This window comes from Passer montanus, unplaced genomic scaffold, assembly GCF_014805655.1.
Source record: "Passer montanus isolate IOZ18808 unplaced genomic scaffold, ASM1480565v1 scaffold6, whole genome shotgun sequence".
Classification (NCBI taxonomy): Eukaryota; Metazoa; Chordata; class Aves; order Passeriformes; family Passeridae; genus Passer; species Passer montanus.
In genome coordinates this window covers 106,578-118,326 of record NW_024371037.1, presented here as the reverse complement: position 1 = coordinate 118,326, position 11,749 = coordinate 106,578, and the positions used below count along the sequence as shown (strand labels likewise).

Genomic DNA, 11,749 nt, shown 5'->3' with positions numbered 1-11,749 from the left:
TTTCCCCATCTTTTTCATCCCAAATCCACAAGGCTGGAATTTGATACCAAGGGACCAATGCCTATTCCTGCTGTTCCCAAAAATAAATCTGTGGGCTAAATCTATCCCACTATCTGAAGGAAACTTGACAAGGTGCATTTAAAATAAAAATCTGATATCGAAAAACTAAGAATGGTCTGCAGTATCTGACCCACAACTAAACGCTGTGTTAAACACTTAAGATATGTTAACAGAGGAATGTACAGTTTGCTATCAGCTTTTACTGAGTCAGGAGAGACCATTGTGTATGAGTGTTTCTGCATGGGGAATTCCAGTTCTGTCAGAAATTTGCCTCTGTCACCATCTGAGCTCTTGAAAAAAAATTTTTTTTCTTCCAGTCATTTTAAAATGTAATTACAAAAATGAAAATGCCAACAGATTTGAAATCACTTCAGGATATTTTGCAAACTAGAAACATGTTGACTTTTTAAACAAATGGCTTGCTTTCCCTGTAATTAATTTTAAAACATTCATTTTTGCACTGACAGACATCAAGCAGCTATTCTGCAGCTGTCTCAGGATTTCTGAGCTTGACCTTAATAAATAATACAAGGTTTTCTTAATTTGAAGACTAACATATGCTTTTCTTCTTCCCCATTGAAGTGGATCCATTTATGTTTCCTGCAGCCAATGTGTTTGCTAGGGCAGCACATGCCTTTTGCACAATGTGATTACCTTTACGTGGGCAAGTAGGTCACACTACTAACAATTAAATATTTTCAGAACTTTACATTTAACAAGAAAATCATTATTGCCTGTCCCCTTTCTGTACAACAGCTTTCCTCTAATGTGATGGGGGATGTAAACTGTGAACTTAGAGTCCATGTTTCTCTCATGAGGTTCTGCCATCAGCTGCTGATGGCTTCCACCCAGCATGTGCACATCCTCATGGGCAGTGCTGGGAGAAGCAGCTGGGACACCATCCCAGCCATGTCCTCAGGAGCAGAGGGTCACGAGAGGCACTGCCAGCTTCTGGGCTGCTTTTGGTGGATCCCCTGAGGGAGTCCTTTTCCTCAGCAGTGTATGTGCTGTAGGTTATGTCCACAGTAAGCTCCTGCCAGCCTCCTGCAGACTGAGGAGCACAGACCACTGGTGAGGCCAGCACGTGCTGGTGACTTGTGTGGATGCTGAGTGTCCTGAATTCACTGGGTGTGTGGACTCACCAGGTTTGTCAGTCTCCAGAGCCCAGCAGTCTTTGGGAACACTCCACAGACTTTGTCCAGTCTTTAGACTGTTGTTTTCTCGTTCCAATTTCCATAAGAATGTTCACAGGTACTTGCAGAGGCCATTCATCCAAACTCACACAAAGGAGATCTTGATAGAATCTAGTGCCTTTTGTGTATGCCACTTTGAGGGCAAAGGAGAAAGGCCCAAGTCTGAGGCAGACACCAAGGAGTGAAAGCAACAGGGTGCAACATGTTTTATTTACCTCTCCTGCCACCATGGCTTGGTGCTGCACCTCCTCATGGCACGACACCTGCTATCAGTAAGCCCTACAGGAGTTTTGTGGCAGACTCATCGGTCTGAAGTATGGGATGCATCACAGTCTACAAGAGTCCTGTTGTGAAAAGGTTTTTAATAACATGGCAAAACAAAAACGTCTCCCTCAGGGTCAGCAAACAGCATCTCAGGATGCAAAATGTGTGATATTTGCCTCGGATACTGGGGCTGAGTTGGAGGTTTCTCAGCGGGACATGCTTGCTGCCATAATCAGCAGTTAAACATCAGTTCATTGGCCATACAGGTGTGGAATACTTTGAAGACCCCCTCAGTGTTGGATTTTTTAGGTTTCCACTCCCAAGGAGTTTGCTTTGCTCTCTGGAATATTGGAGGATGTTGTCACAGAGACTTTTGAAGTTTTTAAGCACAGAGTTCCTAAGAGCAACACCACACACAACGGTCCATGCCTCCTAGTGATGGCAAAGATATGGGACACCAGGGGGTGGAGCACAGAAACCCACCAACATTTAATCACACCAAACTGCATTCAGCTGGCTCCTCACTTCCCCTTCCAGGAAAAAAGGTTTTAACACCAATGGAAGACATTAAATAATTGGTGAAAATGAAAGATCTGCTTTCATTTCTGTCCCCAGTCACCTGCACTTGGCACGTTGTGCCTTGTCAGCACAGTGGCCTGGATCATACTGTGCTGCCTGGTGCCATCTCTGGGAAACACCCATATAAGGTATGTAGAGAAATAGCTATAATTTTTTGAGATTAGCTTTATATTCTATTTTTCATTCAAGGCAGAATCAAACCCTCAAGAGTTTATTGTTCTTCCAGTGACAAATTCTCTTGGAAAATATTGCTAAGGAAGACTCTGGATTTATTGTGAGCAAAATATTAATCAGCAACAAATAGAGAGTAATTAGCTTGCTGAACAAATCCTATATGTCTTTACAGATAATAAAATTGCTGGTAAAATGACAACCACATAAAAATGTACAAATGGCCTAATGGAAAATAGTGAACACTTTAATTAAAAATAGGTTTACTGCATTGAGGAAGCATTTTTATTATTAAACATTAGTAACAGTGGGCTGCACTGTTTGATTTAATTCTTCTTCAGTCACCTAGCAGATTCCAATCTAGTGCTCTGGCCAGGTAACCTGGAACATAAACCCAATATTTTGCAGGGGGAAATTATTCTGTTCCTTCAGGTACCTCCTGAGGTTGGCAGCAGCACAATCCCTCTGAGAAGGCAGGGTAGGAACAGGCAGTCACTACTGCTTGCACTTACCTATACTTTCTTGCAACTGAGCTCTTGCCAGCAATTAAGGACAGGTCAATGCAAACCAGTGAGTTTGTACATATTTTCCTACACTGTCACTACTCCTTTTCTCACTGACCTGCAGTACAACACCTTGGGATCCTCCCTTGGCTCTCTCTCCTCTCCACTCCCCTCAGGATCTGGGACCCACAGTTGTGAGGCAGAGATGCCTCTACATGGGCAGTGCCCACTCAAAAGGTATCCCGTGGGATCCAGAGGGCTTGTGGTGCCTGTGAAATGCTGAAGCCAAACTGAGTAGAAGTAGGGAGGACATAACACCGGCCTTCCCTCTGCCTTCTTTTGGCATAAGAAACCTTATTCTCCTTCTTCCCACCACTGCAGCTCCTACAGTGGTTATATTCCACATGGTGCTGAGGGATCTTGATCACTAATAGTAATGGTGAGGGTAACAACCATCAGTATAATAATAACGTGCTAGAGAGTAATTGGAGACAAATTCAGGACCTGAGCCAGAAAAAAACAGTCATGTCTTAGCTGTCAGATACCTTTCCCTTTAGGTTATGCACCAGTGTTTTCAATATTAAAAAAATCTGTAAGCATTCTAGGCCTTCAAAAGTCTGCATATAAATCTTCTGTGTGTCTGCAATAACACCAGACCCCAAACAGTTGTACCAGGTAAAGCAATTTGCAATGTATGAGAACAGCCACCAGCACATAAGTTGTGATTCCAGCATCAGATAAATATTTTCTCATGCTCATTATGCCAATCAGGCTTGCAAGAAAGTTAGCCATAAGGAAAAATAAGCTGATGCTGCTGTTTTTGTAAGCTAGGAACAGGAGGAACTGAGTGCAAGAGGGCAAAAGGACTGGAAAATCAGATCCAAACTGTTTTTGTGTGCCAGGTGAGCAGGGTAGGTGTTGCCCCACATGGCTCTCAGGGTGACCTTGGCTGCTTCCACGTTACTGTATTTCTTCTGTTCTCACATTTCCCTTCCCAACCCAGCTGTGTGACTGTGACCCGTGACCTGTGACTGTGACCAGGAGCCTGACCTCCACCTGCTCCTCATTTGTGTATTTGTCTGTTTGTCTACAGATGTGCATACAGCCCTGCTAGCCATCAATACCTCACTCATCCATCTCCTGTGGTAGGAGAGATTTCATGGCCATCACAGACTCTCATTTAAGTGGGTTAAAAATCAGCAGATGACCATGGGATTTGCAGGACAAAGAAACATTTTGGCAGCCCTGGGAGTGTTGCCCAGGGAGCAGCTGGCTGCTGTGAGGTGGGGAAGGCAGTATTGTCACCTGAATGTCAACTTTCACATCTAAGGTGGTTTGGTGCTTCCCTTAAACCAGCACACTCTGGGTCTAAGGAAGGATCAGGAAGTGTCATTTTTGATTAAAATAGCAAACTTTTTTTGAAAAAGATCTTCTGTAAAGAGTAAATGCAGCCAATGGTCTCAGTGGGAGACAAGAAATATTGACAGGCATAGCTCCAGCAATAAGGATGGAAAGATTCAAACAGCAAATCATTTCCTAGGAAGCTCCTGTATCCCATTTTGTGCTTTACCAGCAGTTAGGCACATCTGATTTATGATCTGACTTTAAACACAGTGATGGCTTAGAGGCTGTTTAGATCTCTTTGTTACTGGTGGCTGCTATCACAGGAGACGTAGAAGTGACATTGTTCATTAGTCTGTACAATGGTGACAGTGTGATGCTGCATCTCAGTTGCAGAATTTGGGCATGGAGCCCAAATTGATCATGGTTTATATGAGCTCTGTGGAGACTTGAAGAGCTGCTGTGGATGCTCTTCTTCCATTTTCTCACTTCCACCAAGCTGGAGCATTCAGGTTTGTGTCTGGTTACCTGCTCTGTTTAATGAATTTGTTGCCACTGATAGGAGGGCTTTGGAGGGAAATTGCAGGATATTGTGGGTACTCAAGCATTTACTTTCTTTTCTGTCACTCATGCCCCTCAGTTTCCCTGTTCTCACTCTGTTCTCTGCACAAGGTGGAGATAATAGTGCTAGGAAAAAGGTATTTGTGTTAATGGAGAGGGTTGGAGATTGTAGCAGCGAATACAAAAACTCCAGTTTTGTCTTTAGTCTTGCTGTCTTAAATGCTACCACAATTCACTAGCACGGATTTAGTTGCATTTTATTCCTTGTAGGTGTACCTATACCTAGATTTAAGAAACAATAGAGGAATGAAATACTCAAGTGCACGCATAAGGAGTTTCCAGTAGAACAAAAATCTCATGCTTTTTATTCATGCTTTAAATTAAATTTGGGCATGTGGTCCACCCCTGTTTTTATTTCCAAAGATAGGCATTATGCAGTACAACTGAGCTATTGCTGGAATCCAGTTTTTAGTCACCATTGACAAGATAATAATTTACCCAATTTTAGGATCAGGCACAGTATGCCTCCCTTTCTCAGCATCGTCCCCTGCGAGCCCCTGCTGCCGTGAGTCAGCGCACAGCACTCCTCCTCTCAGGGACACTGCCTCTCCCCACTGCTTTCCTGCTCTCAGTGAAATAAAATGTCTTCAGTGGCAGACCGAAATAAGACATTTTCTTATCCCAATGAAAAAGCAGGTGCCTGAGTGCCTGGTGTGAGTCTCTGAGGCACTGCCGGAAAGCAGGCAGGAGGGGAGCTCTGGATGAAGCTGGTGAAAAGCTGGAAAAGCAGAGGCAGGAGGAAAGAGCTTCAGCCACAGAGGGAGGATGAGGAGCCAAGAGACAGACCTTGCCAAGGGTTCTAAATGAGAACCAGGGCCAAGAAATCACCAAGACATTTTCCCCCGCGAGTCGTGGTTTAACCCCAGCCAAGCTCCACGCAGGCACTCACTGCAAACACAGGGTTCAGCGAGGCACACCTCAGAGAGCAGGGGTGCAAGATGCTCACCGTGGAAGGGGGAGAGATGGAAATGACCATCTGGCAATCTGAAACCTCCAGAAAATCATGAGGAGGTGTCTCCTCATGGATTATTAACCACAGTTTAAGGAGTCTGCCCACGGTTTGAAGGAATCCTCCAGGCCTCCAAGGTATGAGTATGCTCAAGGAAACAGATTGGAGCATCACACCAGGCCCCAGCCAAACGCAGCAGGGCAAGAGGTGGCTGGAGCCTCGTAAGACAGGGCACTGAGCAGGGAGCTCAGTGAAGATCCCTTTCTGCTCACACTTTTGGGGAACTTTTAAGATTGTGGAGGAAACTTACTGAGACAACTGGCTGCAAATTTTTGCAGCACTGTCATTTTAGGTCAAGAAAAAACAGGAAGAAACATTGTCTCTTAAATCTTTAAGATGTCAGTAAATAAATGATGTGGTTTTCAGAACTGTAAAGCATCTCATTTCTTCTGCTGACTTCAGCTGGTGCCATTGGGTGCTTCAGCACTTCTGGAAATAAAATCATTTGTTTGCCAAGCCTTGGAAGGAAAAGCTGAGCAGGCTGACTTGAAGTTCTTGTTCTTGCAAATATGAATATGAAGCAGGAAATAAAAATACAAACTGAATATGAATTGAACCAGAATATGAAACTTATGTCAGTAGTGTTCCCTCAGGAAAATAATTACTTGGAAGAAGAGAAAAAGTGCACGTGAAGACAAATTGGTAAACACCATAGGAAAGGAGGAAGGATGGGGCTTGTTTGGCATTATTATTATTGTTTGCTGTTTTGGAGCTGGTCTGCTTCTGCCTTTACTTTGCAGTATTTGTTGTAGTTCTGCATTGAACTAATTGCTTCCAGCCCTAGGCTCTGTCATGAAAATGTAGGCAGTGCTAATGCCTTGACTGTTAATTAACATGACGGTAAAGCAATTGAGGAAGGGACTGAAATGTCAAGCGGTAGAAAAAAAAGAGTATGAAAAATGCCAGATTCCTGTGCAGTGAGAGGGCAGGGGCAGGCTGGCACTGCTGCCAGTGGGGAGGGGCTCCTCCATGGAGTTCTCCCTGTCCTGGCCACTGCAGCCACGTGGGAGCCTCTGCCAGCCTGCTCTGCACAGGAGGGGTTACAAAAGTGTTTCACAGAAAATTGACACAAAATCGGTTAATCTGAAATATTTTGGTCAACTTCCTTTCCACTGCAGTGTCCCAGCAATCAGGAAAATCTTTAAATGGGACATGAGGGAGGTAATCCCATGGTATGCTGGTGTCTAAAGGAAGAAAAAAGAGTATGAGATCCCAAATATGATTTATCTAATATGATGTCCAGTGGGAAAACCAAAGATTAGTGTCTGATGAAATGAAAACCTTTTATCCTGGCCAACACAAAATTAGGTTCAGGAATATTTAATGCATTGATTCCTCAGTTATAGTTTGAATAGAATGGAAAAAAGTGTTAAAATGACAGGACAATACAAAAATATTAGGACAAATCTTTGTGTAATTTTTTTCAAAATATTAGCGCTTAATTTCTTTTTCTGAGCAGTAACTCACACATTTTAATTCAAACATCCTCACACCAGAATATTTATATAAATATTAATTTTATAAGGGACTTCAAATTACTATACTTCTACTACAGAGCACTGCTTAGGATCCCTTTATTATATAGTTTGCCTAGCAAAGCATTTCATCACACAGAAGGGAGAAATGCCTTAACACACTGTTGTGATGAAAAGAGAGAAAAGATTCAGAGGCTGAACAAGATGTTAAGACTATAGGGGAAAAAGGCACCTAAAAGCTGCTGAAGAAGAATCACAGACAAAGCAGCTGAGACAAACTTTGATTATATGTAGTTTCCTCATTAAAGGCGTTGAAAAAAACTTCACAAAGGGAGGCTGACAGCAGTGTTACAGGCAGGGGAGGTAAAGTGGAGGATGATGAGTGCCTGTCTCCAGCTCACCCTGCGAGCCAAGAGCAGAGCCCAGGTTTGTCAGACACAGCTGAACACACCTTTTACAAGACTGGGTCCTTTTCTTCTGTGACATGACATGAAGCCCAGAGTGGCTTTTCTCTCTGGATCCTGACACAAGACATGAGTCAGAATAATGAAATACAATGAACCATCACGTGGACTTCTCTGAATCAAGCCATGCATTGTGTTAATATTTCTGCAAACCTGTTTGGCAGTGCCTTGTGAAGCCTTGACATGGGCTTAAGAGATAAGTCACACATGGGCTCTGTGTTCCTTGTCCTGGAACACTGTCTGCAGTGATGTATTGTGTGCTGCTGAGTTACCTGTGAGACCACTGGGCTTTAAATTCCAAAATGCCAACACATCTGACCTCTTCCAGCCACCGTCAAGGGAAGAGGGATTTAATGAATTTGAGAACTGGATGCAATAAAACTGAATTTAGGGATAGGAGGAACCACTGTGATGTTGATACAATTTTTAATTGACACCATTTCAGTCAGTATAAACAATGCATAAAAATACTCCTCTTGCTCTAACTGATTACCATCAGACTTGCAGCTGAACCAAAGGGCATCTTTGGGAATAAGGATGCTCAAAAATGCCATGCTAATCTATTTCCAGCAATTAATGGACTTTCAAATTTTTGAAACCTTAATATTCTTTCTTATTTCAACTGTGATTTCTTCTTACCAAACTCCAGATGAAGATGACCCTATGAAATACACCTTTATTTCTATTCTCTGTAATACAGCAGAAGGCGCCAGCCCAGATTTACAAAATGTGAAACACTGCAATAATTGCTAAAAAAAAAAAATTATGTGTATCTGTCTATTTTCTCTTTTGGTTATATATGCAAAATTATGCTTCTAGGCTGAAACTGCTTTCCTGAAAGGTGCCAATGTTTTTCCAGCATGTACATCAGCAGATCAGCTCCTGACTCACACTTTCCCTCTAGGACTCCTTAGACAGCAGCTGCAGCAGCCGGGCTGACTGCTGGGGCACTTCCAGACATCTGCCTTGGAAACAGGGATTTGAAGATGCTCCATTTTGCACAACCTTTGCCTTAGGGTCAGAATTACTTTTTATTTTTTTAAGCTAGCTGTGGCTGTCCTTCTGGGGCACTGCTCACACTTAAAACTTCCACTTAGGAATGTGTTTGGTTTTATTTTGGTGAGCATAGAATTTAGCAAAAGTTGCTTATTAACAACTAACTTTCCCATATACCTATGTATTTTTTTCCCTCATGCATGTCTCATTTTTTTCCCCAATAGCATTTCTCAATGCTATGGATTTCCCATGTGTGTTTTCATGGGATTAATATCAATGTGATGTTCTATATCCCTTATATATCTGAGATTCATTTTGTAAGACTGTCTTTTGTCCTCTGTTCAGAAGAGGTACCCATTTGTGTATCACCATTTGTAGGCTGTTCTTGACCCCAGAACATGGAAGAATTCTTCTGCTATTTAAAAACCCCCACAAAATAACACCTCATATACCTCCATGCTGATATCTTTCTGTTAGATCAGCTTGTGGTGTGCCCAATTTGCAAAGCAAGCTGAATTCTGTGCCTTAGAATTAGACTGTCATTAATTGTATTTATATGTGTTTGCTATGATTACATTGCTCTTATTTCCAGTATCTGTTTTGAAACACAATATTAGTTCATTTATTTCCTGTGTCACAAACCAATCTCATGGTGAACATTGCTTTGCAAATGTATTGACAGAATGCTTCTCTTGAGAGCTTTGTCCTGCTGTTTGTGCTATTTTTTTTAATATTAGAAGTGTCATCCTTTCATAAAGTAAACTGCTTTGGTTGCAAATAGAAGAATTTGCCCCTTGTGCCGAATATATTTGGATCTTATTCTGACTGTTGTTATCTTGTTTACAGCTGCTGGGCCAAGCTGTGTGGTCACCCTTGACCCTTTGTTTCTCCTTAGGTGCACATCAGCACTGCTGCTGTCTGCTGTCCTTCGTGTTTGGGAATCAGAGCACAGCTTTCCTTCTGCAATGACTCAAGACCAGTACCTTTCTGATAGTACCCTGCTGATTTGTACTGCCCACAGTTCTCTCATTTCTAATTAGTCCATATGGTAACATGGCTCAAATTTTGGGCACCCCTTAGTATCAAGCTCAGCCAGAGTACTTGGCTTGCTTTGGCTTCCCAGGAGCAGGTGTACTGGGGAAATGGTGGGAATGCAGGGACATAAACAGGATTGTTAAAAATTAACATGAAGAACCTCACTGCCTCTTCAGATGCTTAAATAACATTTGAAATCTGTCCTCTGATATTAGTTCTTCTCATTGGATGGTTTTGAGAATGTAGTTATTGCACACACAAGGATTTTAATCTGCAAAGGGTCTCTCCTGTCCCTCCCAGAAGTTTTGAAAGCTCACAGTCATCTCATCTGCTCTGCCTGTGGCTTTGGACTGAGCAGTTCAGGGCACCTCATTGCTCCCCTTTCATCTGAAGGCCAATCTGACTCCAGAGTACAGAGGAGAAGTGACTCACAATGAGCTCTCTGGACACTGGACTTCATTCCATTCCCTCAAGCACTATCCATGTTGCTCAATTTTTAGCACTTGGTCTCAGGAAAATCTCATCCTTCAAGGCCACAAGGGATCTTCTTTACTATGTGTAATGCTCTTCACACACAGCCATGGGGTTTCTATAAGGAGTTCCTGCACCTGCTCTGTGTCCTTCACTGCACTAAAACTATCAGACAGATACCTTTGATTTAATGCTCTCTGCTCTCAGGGATATTCCTGCATTTCTAGGTCCATGCTTCCAATGGCTTATTATTTCCCCTGAGGATTCACACAAGGTGTCTTGCTTGAGGACATGGCAATGCTTTAAAAGGAAAGTTTTGGGGCTGAAGCCAAGCACCAGGCACTGAGAGAGGTCACATTGCTCTTAGGATGTCCTGGGTCCTTCACCCTTTTACTCTGATACTTTTTGTTGATCTGGGGAAAATTCCTCTAGTGTCCCACTGCTGGAAGGTCTTATTTGGGAGCAGGTGACTGTGCCATCCCCTCAGAGGGTACCTTGTCTCCTCCAGGGATTTGACCAAACCAATCTGCCCGTCTCTGCAGATTGCAACTGTAGGCATGAGGTTTTTTCTCCTATCCCTTTCAGCAGCTGCTCTAATAGATTTTTCTCATGGGAAATATAAAGGAGCCAGGGAAAAGAAGACTCCAAGTCCACGCAGGCAAAGAGCATGTTCCTTCTTAACCTTACAGCACAAAAATTTGAAAACTGAACTTCTTTAAGCTAACATTAATATAGTTTGGGGAGTTGGGGGTTTTTTTAGGTTTGAGTTTTGTTCATTTTCATTTGTTTTGTTTTATTTTTTGGTGGGGTTTTTGGTTGGTTGATTGGTTTTGGATTTGGCAGGGGGGTGTTGATTGTTTGTTGGGGTTTTTTTTGTTTTAGGTTGGGGGTTTTTTTTGGTGTTATCTTTGGAAACATATTTGTGATTTTCCAGTAGCTTTTAAAAATGCTGAACCTGAGATTTCACTAAACATATGTGATGGTAATCTACCAAGAGAATTTGGGCTGTCAGAAGGTGTAATGAGCTCTACATGGCTCCCCTGTGGCTCACCAGACTGGGGCTAACTTTACACATTTTCCCAGGAACATATATTGTGCATATTTTTCCACTTTCCAAGTTTTTGATATAGATATTGAGTGGCACCAGCCTAGGCATTATTCACCTGGGAACTGTGAACTGTGTGTGCTTCAAGCTGCAGAGAGGAGCTGGTGGCTTTTGAGGGTCTGTACGGTCAGGGTTATGTTTCAATTACCAAGTGAGAATTAGTGACAGAGCAGGTGCTGCATTGCATGGGCACACCTCTCTCTGTGCTGGGGATGTCCCTGTGCCTGTCTCAGTAGCATGCCTCTGCCAGGATGGAGACCAGAAGCTCTCCGTGCTCTAAAGCTGCAAAATCTGTGGAAGAAATATGGGCTGAGTGTTGCCCTCCTTCTTCAAATTGTAGAGCAAGTGGTGCAGGTGACAATGAAAGTGCCCCATGGCACATCTAAAGTGTGGCCTGTGTAGTCCTTGCTGTAAAACTCAGTATGGGATTGTCCTGGTGGGTGTCTCAGCCAAGCATCCACC

The 11,749-nt window shown here is 42.9% G+C and overlaps 1 long non-coding RNA gene across 1 annotated transcript; it reads left to right on the top strand.

The window, feature by feature from the left end:
- The first annotated feature begins 2,009 nt into the window (after positions 1–2,009).
- Positions 2,010–10,706, top strand: LOC120510747. Its single transcript, XR_005629577.1, has 3 exons — positions 2,010–2,224; positions 8,585–8,697; positions 9,572–10,706. It is a non-coding gene; the product is annotated as an uncharacterized LOC120510747 (long non-coding RNA).
- Positions 10,707–11,749: the final 1,043 nt, after the last annotated feature.